Source organism: Papaver somniferum, chromosome 5 (genome assembly GCF_003573695.1).
Source record: "Papaver somniferum cultivar HN1 chromosome 5, ASM357369v1, whole genome shotgun sequence".
NCBI classification, from domain to species: Eukaryota; Viridiplantae; Streptophyta; class Magnoliopsida; order Ranunculales; family Papaveraceae; genus Papaver; species Papaver somniferum.
This window is the reverse complement of record NC_039362.1, coordinates 95293716-95304265: the sequence shown is the minus strand read 5'-3', so window position 1 is coordinate 95304265 and position 10550 is coordinate 95293716.

The window sequence follows — 10550 nt, the reverse complement described above, 5'->3', positions numbered from 1 at the left end:
AAACTTTAGTTATGAACAATTCATTTGGTGGAAACTAAATATTAAGTCAAGATGATCATGCGAAAATTACCTTGAACATCTTACATGATATGTGTGAGACAATCATTTGATGTTAACTTGGGATGTTTCGTATTGATCAAATAATCATTTGAAAATTACTTGAAGCTAGTGGTATGTGTAAGATTACCATTTTCATCTTCTAAGGATGTTTCAAATCGATTAACGAGAGTTTTAGAACCACTACCAATGTCTGGATACAACACAGTATGCGTACAACCCGGTATGAGAACTGTGAAGTGCTAGTTTGGGTCTGAAACTCTTGTTTGCGAACTGTGTTTGCGAACGAGTTTATCTGTATTGGGTCCGGAACTGTGGTTCGCGAACAGTTTTTACGAACGACAAAACTATTGTCTATACTCATGAACTCAGGTTTGTTTGCAAACTAAAGTCCCTAAATTTTAATGCATTAAGGTATGCGAACTCGGTTTACAACCCGTGGCATTATGTTCATGAATTGGTTCTTGTATACGTACTTTGTACACTTACAAACCAAGCCGAATATGTTTTAAATGCTTTATATATATTTCTATGAGATAGTGAACATTTGATTATCTATCATGATTGATTGATTATCAGATTTGGTCTAGAAGTGTTAGATGAATATATCTAAGCTAAAAGTATTCATATGGCTAACTTCGGTTAGTTGTTACTGATCCAACTTGTTATAAACGTTTAGGTACAATTCATCCATATCTGAATATAAATATATTTCATTTGTGTGTATCAAGCTAAACCATGTAACTGTGGAGATTGATTGCTTATTTCTAAGCAAACTTAGCTTGAATCTTAAATCAAGTGTTTATCTAACGACGAATATTAATTGTTTTTTTAATAAGCTATCTTATCTTTGATTGTAAGCAACCCTGATTTGAAAGGATATATAAGGAAAATCTTTAGCATCTGGGAAACCTAATCCCGACACTTTCGTGTGTCCTAGTTGTAAACTAGAGTCGATTCTCTCTTAACCTAGGTTTCCAGTTCTTTTGAAAACCATTACTAGGTTTAAATACTTAAAGACTTCGCTTGGGATTCGTGAAGCCAGGTCCAACTACTTTCTTTGTAGTTGTGTATCCTGATCTTACTTTTTCTATCGTATTGAGTTTAATCTTTTCTAAGATTTTCTCGAGATTTATCTCCGATAGGTAAGATATAATAAGTAATCAAAATAGTGTCTTCGTCTCACACTCTTGTGATTCCACAATGACTTCTTCTGTTAATCAGTTAGGTTATTGTGAGGTGACTAATCTTTCTAGGCTGCTCTTCGGGAGTACAAGACCGAATTATTAGTTGAGTTTCATGTTCACCTTGATCTTTATCTTAAGATGGAAACAACAAATAAAATATACTTATCTGTGGGATACATATTTGTTTATAAGTCTTCGACTTTGGGTCGTAGCAACTTCTAGGATGTAAAAGACGTCAGCTAGGGGAATCAAGTGCGTAGAATCTCACAATATTCAAGAGGCGTAAGGAACACGACTATACCTTAATCGGTGTGAGACTTGGTTAGGGATCAACTACATTCTAGTCTGAAGTTAACTTGTAATATGATAGAGTCTGTAGCGGCTTTCCGGTGTGATTTTACGAATATGATCTTTGTCAAAAATCCACCATCAACAGGTTGATTTACGTATAACTTGTGATATTTCAATCATAAATATAAACAATATAATGCGGAAAAATAAATAACACATACACCATAAATTTTGTTAATGATGAAACCGCAAATGCAGAAAAACTCGGGGGCCTTGTTTAGATTTGAACACCAAATTGTATTAAGCCGCTACAGAAACTAGCCTACTATCAAAACTTCGGACTGGAATGTAGTTGAGACTGAACCTAAGTCACAACAATTTAGTTACAGTTGTGTTCTTTAGCCTCTTAAATCCCAGCAGGATTCCGCGCAATTGATTATCTTAGATGACGTCCTTTACAACCTAAGAGTTGCTTCAACTCAATTAGTGACTTTAAACCAATATTCCTCCCACAGATGAGCCTATATGTTATTTCCTTTCTGATCAAAGATCAAGGTGAGGTAGGAAATCGATCAAAGTCTAGCAAACCTCAAAATCAGGTTTTATGACTCCCGAATGACAACCTATATTATTATTCACCTCACAAGTAGATACTTATGGAATCACAAAGTATAAGACGAGGAAACTTTGTGATTTCTATCTATCTCACCTATTAGAGCAAGGCTCAAAAATCAATGTAAGATCATGATACACGAACTATGCAGATAAAAATAGTTGGACCTAACTTCACGAATACCTAGGTGAAATCTTTTTGTCGCGAAACCTAAAAACGTTTAAAGGAGAGGACGACTCCAGTTTACAACTAGGACACACAAGAATAGTGTCTGGGATTCAAAGATTCCAGTTGTTTGAGGTTATCCTTATATAGATTTTCAAGATCAAGGTTGCTTTGGATTCAAGCTAAGGTAGATTTGAATCAAGCAATCAATAATCATAGTTAGATGAAAAACTTGACTTAATATTAACATAACGGAATATACACTCTGGTTAGGATGAACCGTAACCGAACGTGTATAATGACTTGTTCATTAAAGGTTAGCCGAAACTAGCCAGTTGAACGATAAGCTTAACCATTTTCATATAAAACTTTAAGACTCTAATCTTGAGTCATATATGTGATAAATCATGTCTAAATAGTGTTTATAGAGAGTTGTTCAAATGTCGATTACCTCATAGAAATAATTCTAATGCATCTGAAAATATTCGACAGGATAAGTACGTTTACTGTATACATGTTCGTGACTATTTTGTGTGCAATCTTACAGTGCTAAAATAGATGTTCTTGAGTTTCAAGGTCATTCCTACATAACCCACAAGAAGTATCTACTTCAATTTCTTTATGAATCAGTACTTTTTTTGTATTTAACTTACCATGAACCAGACTCCAAACAAAGAGATTTATCTTGGGTGATATAGCTGCCTTCAAAGTAAACTGAAATGGGAAGTTATCCATTCCAATTAATCTTCGAGTCAAGTTTATTTTGATTACGTTCTCGAAATATGACTAAGCTTAAGAACATTTGTTCATGCTTGATGAATCTGGTTTAAAACAATTTATTGTTTATGACCTAAATTATGATTCAAGAATTAATCATTTGAAAATATCCTGGAACAATGATATGTGTCATTGATGTTTTCCGGGAATGTTTCAAATCGATTATTAGAGAGATATAAAACTACTATAAATCTGGATACAAGACAGTATGCATACCAGTTCACATTACTGGGAGAACTGTTATAAGTCCGGAGCCACAGTACATGTACCCAATGCACATACCGGTGTAGCTATAGTTCGGAAGCGACTTTTTGGTACGTGTACCTGGTATCCATACCATAAAAAGTTTGTTGACTCGTGAACCAGGAAAGGTACGCATACCCTATATGCAAACTAGAAAAGATCTGTTGGTTTCAAAACCGAAAAGGTACACATACACAGTATGCAAACCGGAAAAGATATGTGGATTCCTGAACCCATTTTTGTCTTAAGCGTATACAAACCCGGTACATGTACCATGATTAGGAAATTCCTCTAAATTAGTCCATGTGAAGATGCTGCGATAGCATACTTAGCCTAACATATACAATAACGAGACAAGTTGAAATATAATAAGCAAAGCATAGGACAGATGTCCTAGTTGATGCAAAATTAAATGATATTGATGTTTGGGGATTGTAATATGGCACGACGGCAGATGGGCAGTGACAGTGCAAGCATGGATTGGGTAGAACTCATGGCCTAGAGAAAGACACACACTTTCTAGGCGATATAGCAATGTAGTTCAAAGAAATAGTTGGGAGACATATTGGCTTTGAAGGCATGGCATATGGACAACTAAAAGGTTATCTATGTTATTTCCAAAAGATAGTTAGTCACAGTTGCGTAGATGGGTTGTGCAAATCAAGTTTTTCTTTAGCGAGTTAGGCAAAGAAAACTTGCATGTTTCTGATTCGGGTATGCAAAATGGCCACATTCAGAGAAATGAGTTCTTGAATGAGTTTTGCATAATCAGAACTTGCGAGGCATGAAGTGCTAGGTTCGGGTGTTCCATGCAAAGGAAAATCCTATGCACTTTGTGACGTGCTTAACAAGGGGCATGGAGGACAACTGTCCAAGGCACGTGCCAGTAAAATTGATTGAAAGAGAAGGCCAAGTCGTTTATAAGTCCTTGTCATGTTGAGTTAGATGAAAAGGGAAAATTCGGAAGGCAAAAGGTTGTGGCAATGATCGTAGTGATCAGTTTAAGAAGAATCATTTTGTGCGTACACTTAGGCGTAAATGATTGAAGTGGAATTTAGGACTAATTTAGAGGAGTTGTCTAAGAAGAATTTAAAGTTTGTATTTCTTGAGTTCAACAATGACTAAAGAATTCACACCAAACAAAAATTGGAACATCTGATCTTCTTTACTCATGCCACGCACTTCTTGCAACAATGAAAGGAAGTTTTCAACATAGGCATGTGGTGTACCTGTCATTTTTTAGCCTACGCAAACTTTCTCTTGCGTACCAAGCACCATTACTCGGCCAAAAATGACATCTCAGTCCTTTTTTCATGTCATTCCAAGACATAGAATTGGAATAACCAACGGCTTCATCTTCTTGCAGCATAGTTCTCCACCAAACCTTGGCATCACCATCTAGGTAATTTCGTGCGAAATTTACCATTTGTCCTTCCCCAGTTCTATCTTCTTTAAAGTATGCCTCAACGTCATATAAGAAATTCTTAGCATTTCTGGAACTAGCATAAATTCGTGACTCAGAGACTCGATTGGAGCTTTCTCCATTCATGTGTACCTGTAAACATGCCATCACTGATTAACTTGCGAAGGATTGTCATCTCCTGAGACATTTGCTTCGCATGGACTGTTAGTATGGTCTTCATGTCACTGAATTTCCCCTTCAATTCAGTCACTTCAGCATTAGTTTCACAATTCAACAAGGCTTCATCGGACACCTTGTCCTCGACTGCACCTACTCTTTCGTCAAATTCCTTAAACCAATCCGATGTACTTCCTTCAAGTAAATCTATCCTGCCATTTTCTTCAGAAACAAGAGGAATATCTAGGCCATCACAACTCATATCTATGGTCATATTTCCAAGATCATCGTACTCCTCCAATTGATCAAACGTACCCGGTAGTTCTTCGTCGATCACAATGCCATTATAACCCATTTCTAATTCAAATTCTATGAAAATAATGCACCACTTACTTGCTCACAAGAAAACAATACAAGAGAGAAAGAAATACCAGTGTATTATCCAACAAATACACTTGAACTGTGTACCAAACACAACTATGTTACCCGAATTGTCACACCCCCAAATGCCTCTTAAAAGTTTCTACGAAAGTGTAAACTCGATAACACAGTAGTTTTGTGAATCAAACTTCACCCACCTGCACCAATGCAAACAAACAACTCTTTAGTTCTATAGCGGAAGTCTTTTAGCCTTCTTTCACTTCTCTTAACTTCTCAAATGCTTACCATAAAGCACTCAAACATTGCCATCAACAATCATCCAACCAAGAACACTTAGAACATGACACAATCAACTCATTTTATTGCTTTAATGGGAAGAAATACAAAACTTGCCCACTTAGGGACTTACACAGACTTGTTCCTATTGAACCAAGCCTTAGCCTTACAAAAACTTTCTTAATGTGAGTCTCACAATCTCCTATGTAAGCCTACTGATTTTCCCATGCCTTAGGACTATTTGTATAACAACTTTACTTGCAAAAAACCATGCATAACTGTTGCACACGCATGGGACAGTAGTTCCATAACCGCCAATAAATGTGCCAAACTTGGTCAGTTTCTCTTCAACCTCTCGCCATCATCCAACACTTGTTCTCAAGCAGTTATAAACACTCTCCCACGCTTATAAATTTGCTTTATAACCGTTTTACCTTGTCTCGCGCCTTGGCATGCTTGTGAAGCTAATAACCAACTCTTAACCGTCACTTAAGCCATATTGTACAACTGTTGCGCTTTACTGAACTTGGCTTCCATATTGCACAACTGTTGCGCTATACTGGACTAGGACTCCATATTGAACAACTGATGCGCTACAATCCTCTCGGCCACTTCCTTAGCTTATTTTGGTTATTCATGCGTCATATGCTTCACTTCGCCAATTTGCTTGACAATAGCAATGCCACCCTTGCATTACTAGATTGTTTGCATTATTCAAGCTTTGGACAGCCTTGAACTAATGCATATGACAATTCTTTTCCTATTATACTCTCTTGCATCATCCTTGAGTTTGGGCCAGCTCAATTTCATGGATATGCCTTAATGCCAATATCGCATGTTGCATTTGGCAACTTAACCTTGCCTTGTCTTTCTCTTAATGAAGCTTCATTGTGTCGGCCAATAAGCTTCATTAATTATCCAATGTCCTTTATAGTGTAACGCTACCTTTGCACGTCACTGGCCTTGCAGGGTCTTGCTATCTCAGTACTTGACAGTCTATGCAGTGTTGCGCCATCTTTGCGTTTTACTGACTTGGACGGATATGTTGTATAGCGCAATCAGTGACGGCCAGGACTTTTCAGTCCTGGGGTTGAAATCAAAACTCTTAACATTCACCATTTTTTTAACCATACGTAAATCGTTTAGAGTATTTACCTGTTGATACAAAAACTACTCCAAATTTAGTGTCAGCACCTGGAGTGTCTTGAAATCCAGCCTCTCGTCACCTCCTGTGAACAAAAAACAGGCCAGAGTGAAGTTCGGTTTATACACCAATACATTGACACATCATTGTAATTAACAAAAGTGCAAAATAATAATGCAGTGTATATCATTATTGCAATCCAGTGAATATGTAAAGCTTACCAATAAACAAAGATATAAAAATCTTACCGTTTTTGCAGAACTTGATGAAGTCGTCGCGACCACCGTAGCATGAATGATATAGGAAAATATGAATTACACATAAGATCTGACAATTACCAACATTCTAACCCATTTCCAAAAAAGCCTTACATATATATATTAACAAAAAGAGGATATTACAGTTGATTCATGTGAAAGGCGGTATACATTTGTAATTACATCAACTGCAAACAAAATATCCATAGTCATCCCAAACTATGGAGCAAAAAAGTCATTCATATAAGTTAACCTGATGTTAATCCCTTGTATCATGTTTTCTCCATTTCACTTTATACACACAAGTATAATTCTACAACCGTCCCTTACGTGGCTTCACGATTTGAAAACGCTTCAGTATAATGTCATCGACAATGCTATCCATAATTAGTTTTTCAACATACGCAAGTAAGCAGTCGTTCAACCACTCATCAACCATTTTATTACGCAACCGAGTCTTCAATATCTTCATAGCAGAAAAGAGTCTTTCTACAGAGGCAGTAGCAAACGGTAAAATCAACGCCAATGTCAACAATAAGTAAACCCGCGGATAAACTATGTTTTTCTTTGTTTCGACCATCTTTTTGGAAAGATCAGTAATTCCCTTCAACCTTGAAAAACCATCACTTGTTCTCATATAAAAAAAATGTAATTTTCAAGTTCATGATCAAGTAACACGAGGTCAATTTCAGAAAAATCCCTTGGATAAAATTCTGCAAGGCGCATCAACTTATTCTTATCATAAGCTGAAAAAGAATAACTTGGACACAAGTAAGCCACACAAAGAAGCAACTCTGTAATTGATTCAGTGAAACGATTATTCAGTTCGCATAGTTGCAAATCTATGACATCATAAAATACTTCAACACAATATTCATGCTCGTTGTTGTTCTCCTGGGGTTTGCGCTTCGTTCTTCCTTGAGATGAACTAGAATTATCCATACAATCAACCTTAATATCTCTTGCAGTTGTGCCTTGAAAATCTGAACTAGTTTCATAGCATTCACGATATCTTGATCTTTTCTTTGTAAAGCTTCCGACAAAGCACTTGTAATTCCCATGATGTTTTTCATCAAATGAAGACGAAAAGCAAAACTATATAACTTCATATGGGATAAAAGACCTCTAGCTTCAAATATCTTGTCAGAATTTTTATCATTTGAAAGTGCCTTCAGTACCCCCTTACAGAAGAAAACAAATTGATCAAACTAATCAAGGTATTATGGTGCGAACCCCATCGTGTATCCACAACACGTTTGAGGGTAGATTCTTAATTTAACCCTTTTCCAGTTTCAAGTTCATCCATCATTGCAGAGGGCTTCATATAATTCTACCCCTCTAATTTCTCGAAGTATTTCGAGACGCTTAGGTGATCCTCCAACAATATTGGTCACACAAGTAACTAAAGAAAACAAATCCTTGATATCCGGATGAAGTTTTGATACATTTACAACAGCTAATTGTAATTGATGGGCAAAACAATGTATGAAATATGCACAATCATTTTCTTTCAAAATTAGTTTCTTAAGGCCATTGTACTCACCTTTCATGTTATTATCCCCATCATAACCTTGTCCCCGCAACATGGAATAACTTAAATTATTCCTTGAGAAGAAGTTATCCATTGTCTCTTTGAGCGACCAGGCAGTTGTACTAGCTACATGTTTAATCCCAACAAAACGCTCAATAACACGTCCACAATAGCCATTTGCTCCTTATTTGAAATATCTTTAGATTCATCAACAAGAATTGAAAAGAATGAATCCCATATATCTCGAATAATTGTAGAAATTATTTCAAACGAAAAAGCACTTGCAATATCTTTTTGAATGTCCGGAGAGGTCAACTTCAAATTTTTCGGTGCATTTTCCATAATATAAGGTTTCAACTCTTCTAAGTTATTGTCGCCAAGCCATGCTAGAAGTTCGAGAAAATTACCTCTATTAATAGAATCTTCGTCTTCGTCATTCCCACGAAATGCAAGTCCCAGCCTTAGAAGTATCCGGACAACTTGGATTGAAGCCTTCAATCGAATTCTATATCTCCTTATGGTTTCATCTGTTTTCTTTTCAAGTGATGTGTCAATGTGTACTCTTTCATCTAACAGGTCTTCGTAATATTTCCGAGCCGTGTTGAGAGCACTCTTACTGCTATCTCCTACATGAACCTGCAGTCAATTTTTCTTTTTCCAAGTACAAAATCCTTCATCAACAAAGTTAGTAGCACCAATGGTTTTAAATAAGTAACAACACAAACAATATAGTTTATCTTTTGATACGATGTATTCCAACCAATATTCATGACCCTTGAACCAATAAGGATTGAACTTTCTACCTTTAAGATTGTAAGGGTATGAATGATTCCTAGGCCGACAAGGTCCCCTCTGAAGATATGCCCTTCGAACTTGATCTCTGACATTTGGGTGATACTCTATGATTTGTTTCCGCGATCCGGGGTCAGAAGGAAGATTTTCCAACTCAACCTCACTCAAAACAATTGAACTGCTACCAATGGACTTGGAAGGGTCTGATTGCGGAACTTGAAAACTTATATCATTTTCTTCTGAACTGGCATCACTTGTTTGTGAAGATGGTGTATTAGGTTGAGAAGATGATGCATTCCCATCTCTAGTACAATGCCGTTTGAAGGTGATGAATTTGATGATGTATCAGCAAATCTTGCCTTCTTTTTGAAGTATCTCACCATACTATGAGATTTCAACTACAAGGAAATTAGAAGTACTCAAATTAATTCCTTTTCAAATTAACATAAATAAATGACTACATTCCCTTACCAATAACTAGCATTACAAGAAAACCATTGATAAAAATGTTAAATGGAATTTGAAATCTAAAATTTAAAACATATTGGATTATAATCCATGAATCTAAATTCCTGCAAGCCAACAAATCAAAAATCAGTCCCAATTGAAAATTCAAGAACACACAAGCCAGATAAATTAAAAACCCCAAAATCTACAAATGATTTTTTTTGCAAAAATACCCAATTCAAAAAACCCAAACTTGAATTTCCCTAACCACTTGAAGATCTGATCTCAAGATGGATGTATGGGTATTCTCGAATCTATAACTATAAGTCTCTAACATTGTTTTAATTTTTAAACCAATTTGAAAAATACCCAATTTGAAAGAAACCTAATTTGAAGTTTACCTAATCAAACCATATAAAGAAAAGTAAAATATGATAATTAGTTTCATTCACAACCAAAGATTAAGGACCAAAAACCATTAATTAAACTTTAATAGTTAGATATACCTCGGTATTTTTCAGTCCATTTTTCTCCTTCATCTTGGTTCTCTGTCTCTGATAAGTGATATGGTAGACCATGACTCGAGTGAACTTGTGAGGGTGATGAGAGATATTTCTTTAACATAAAGGAAAAAAAATAATATATTAAGTTTGACTCTGAAAAAATCCAACGTTTCCATATATCTTTGCCCCCACAACTACAAAATATTACTAAATTACCTAAGCTTCTCTAACTAAATCTCAGAAAGTAATGGGATCTACGGCCCCCATTTGTCTCTTGACAGCTCCGTCCCTGGATTATACCTTGGTA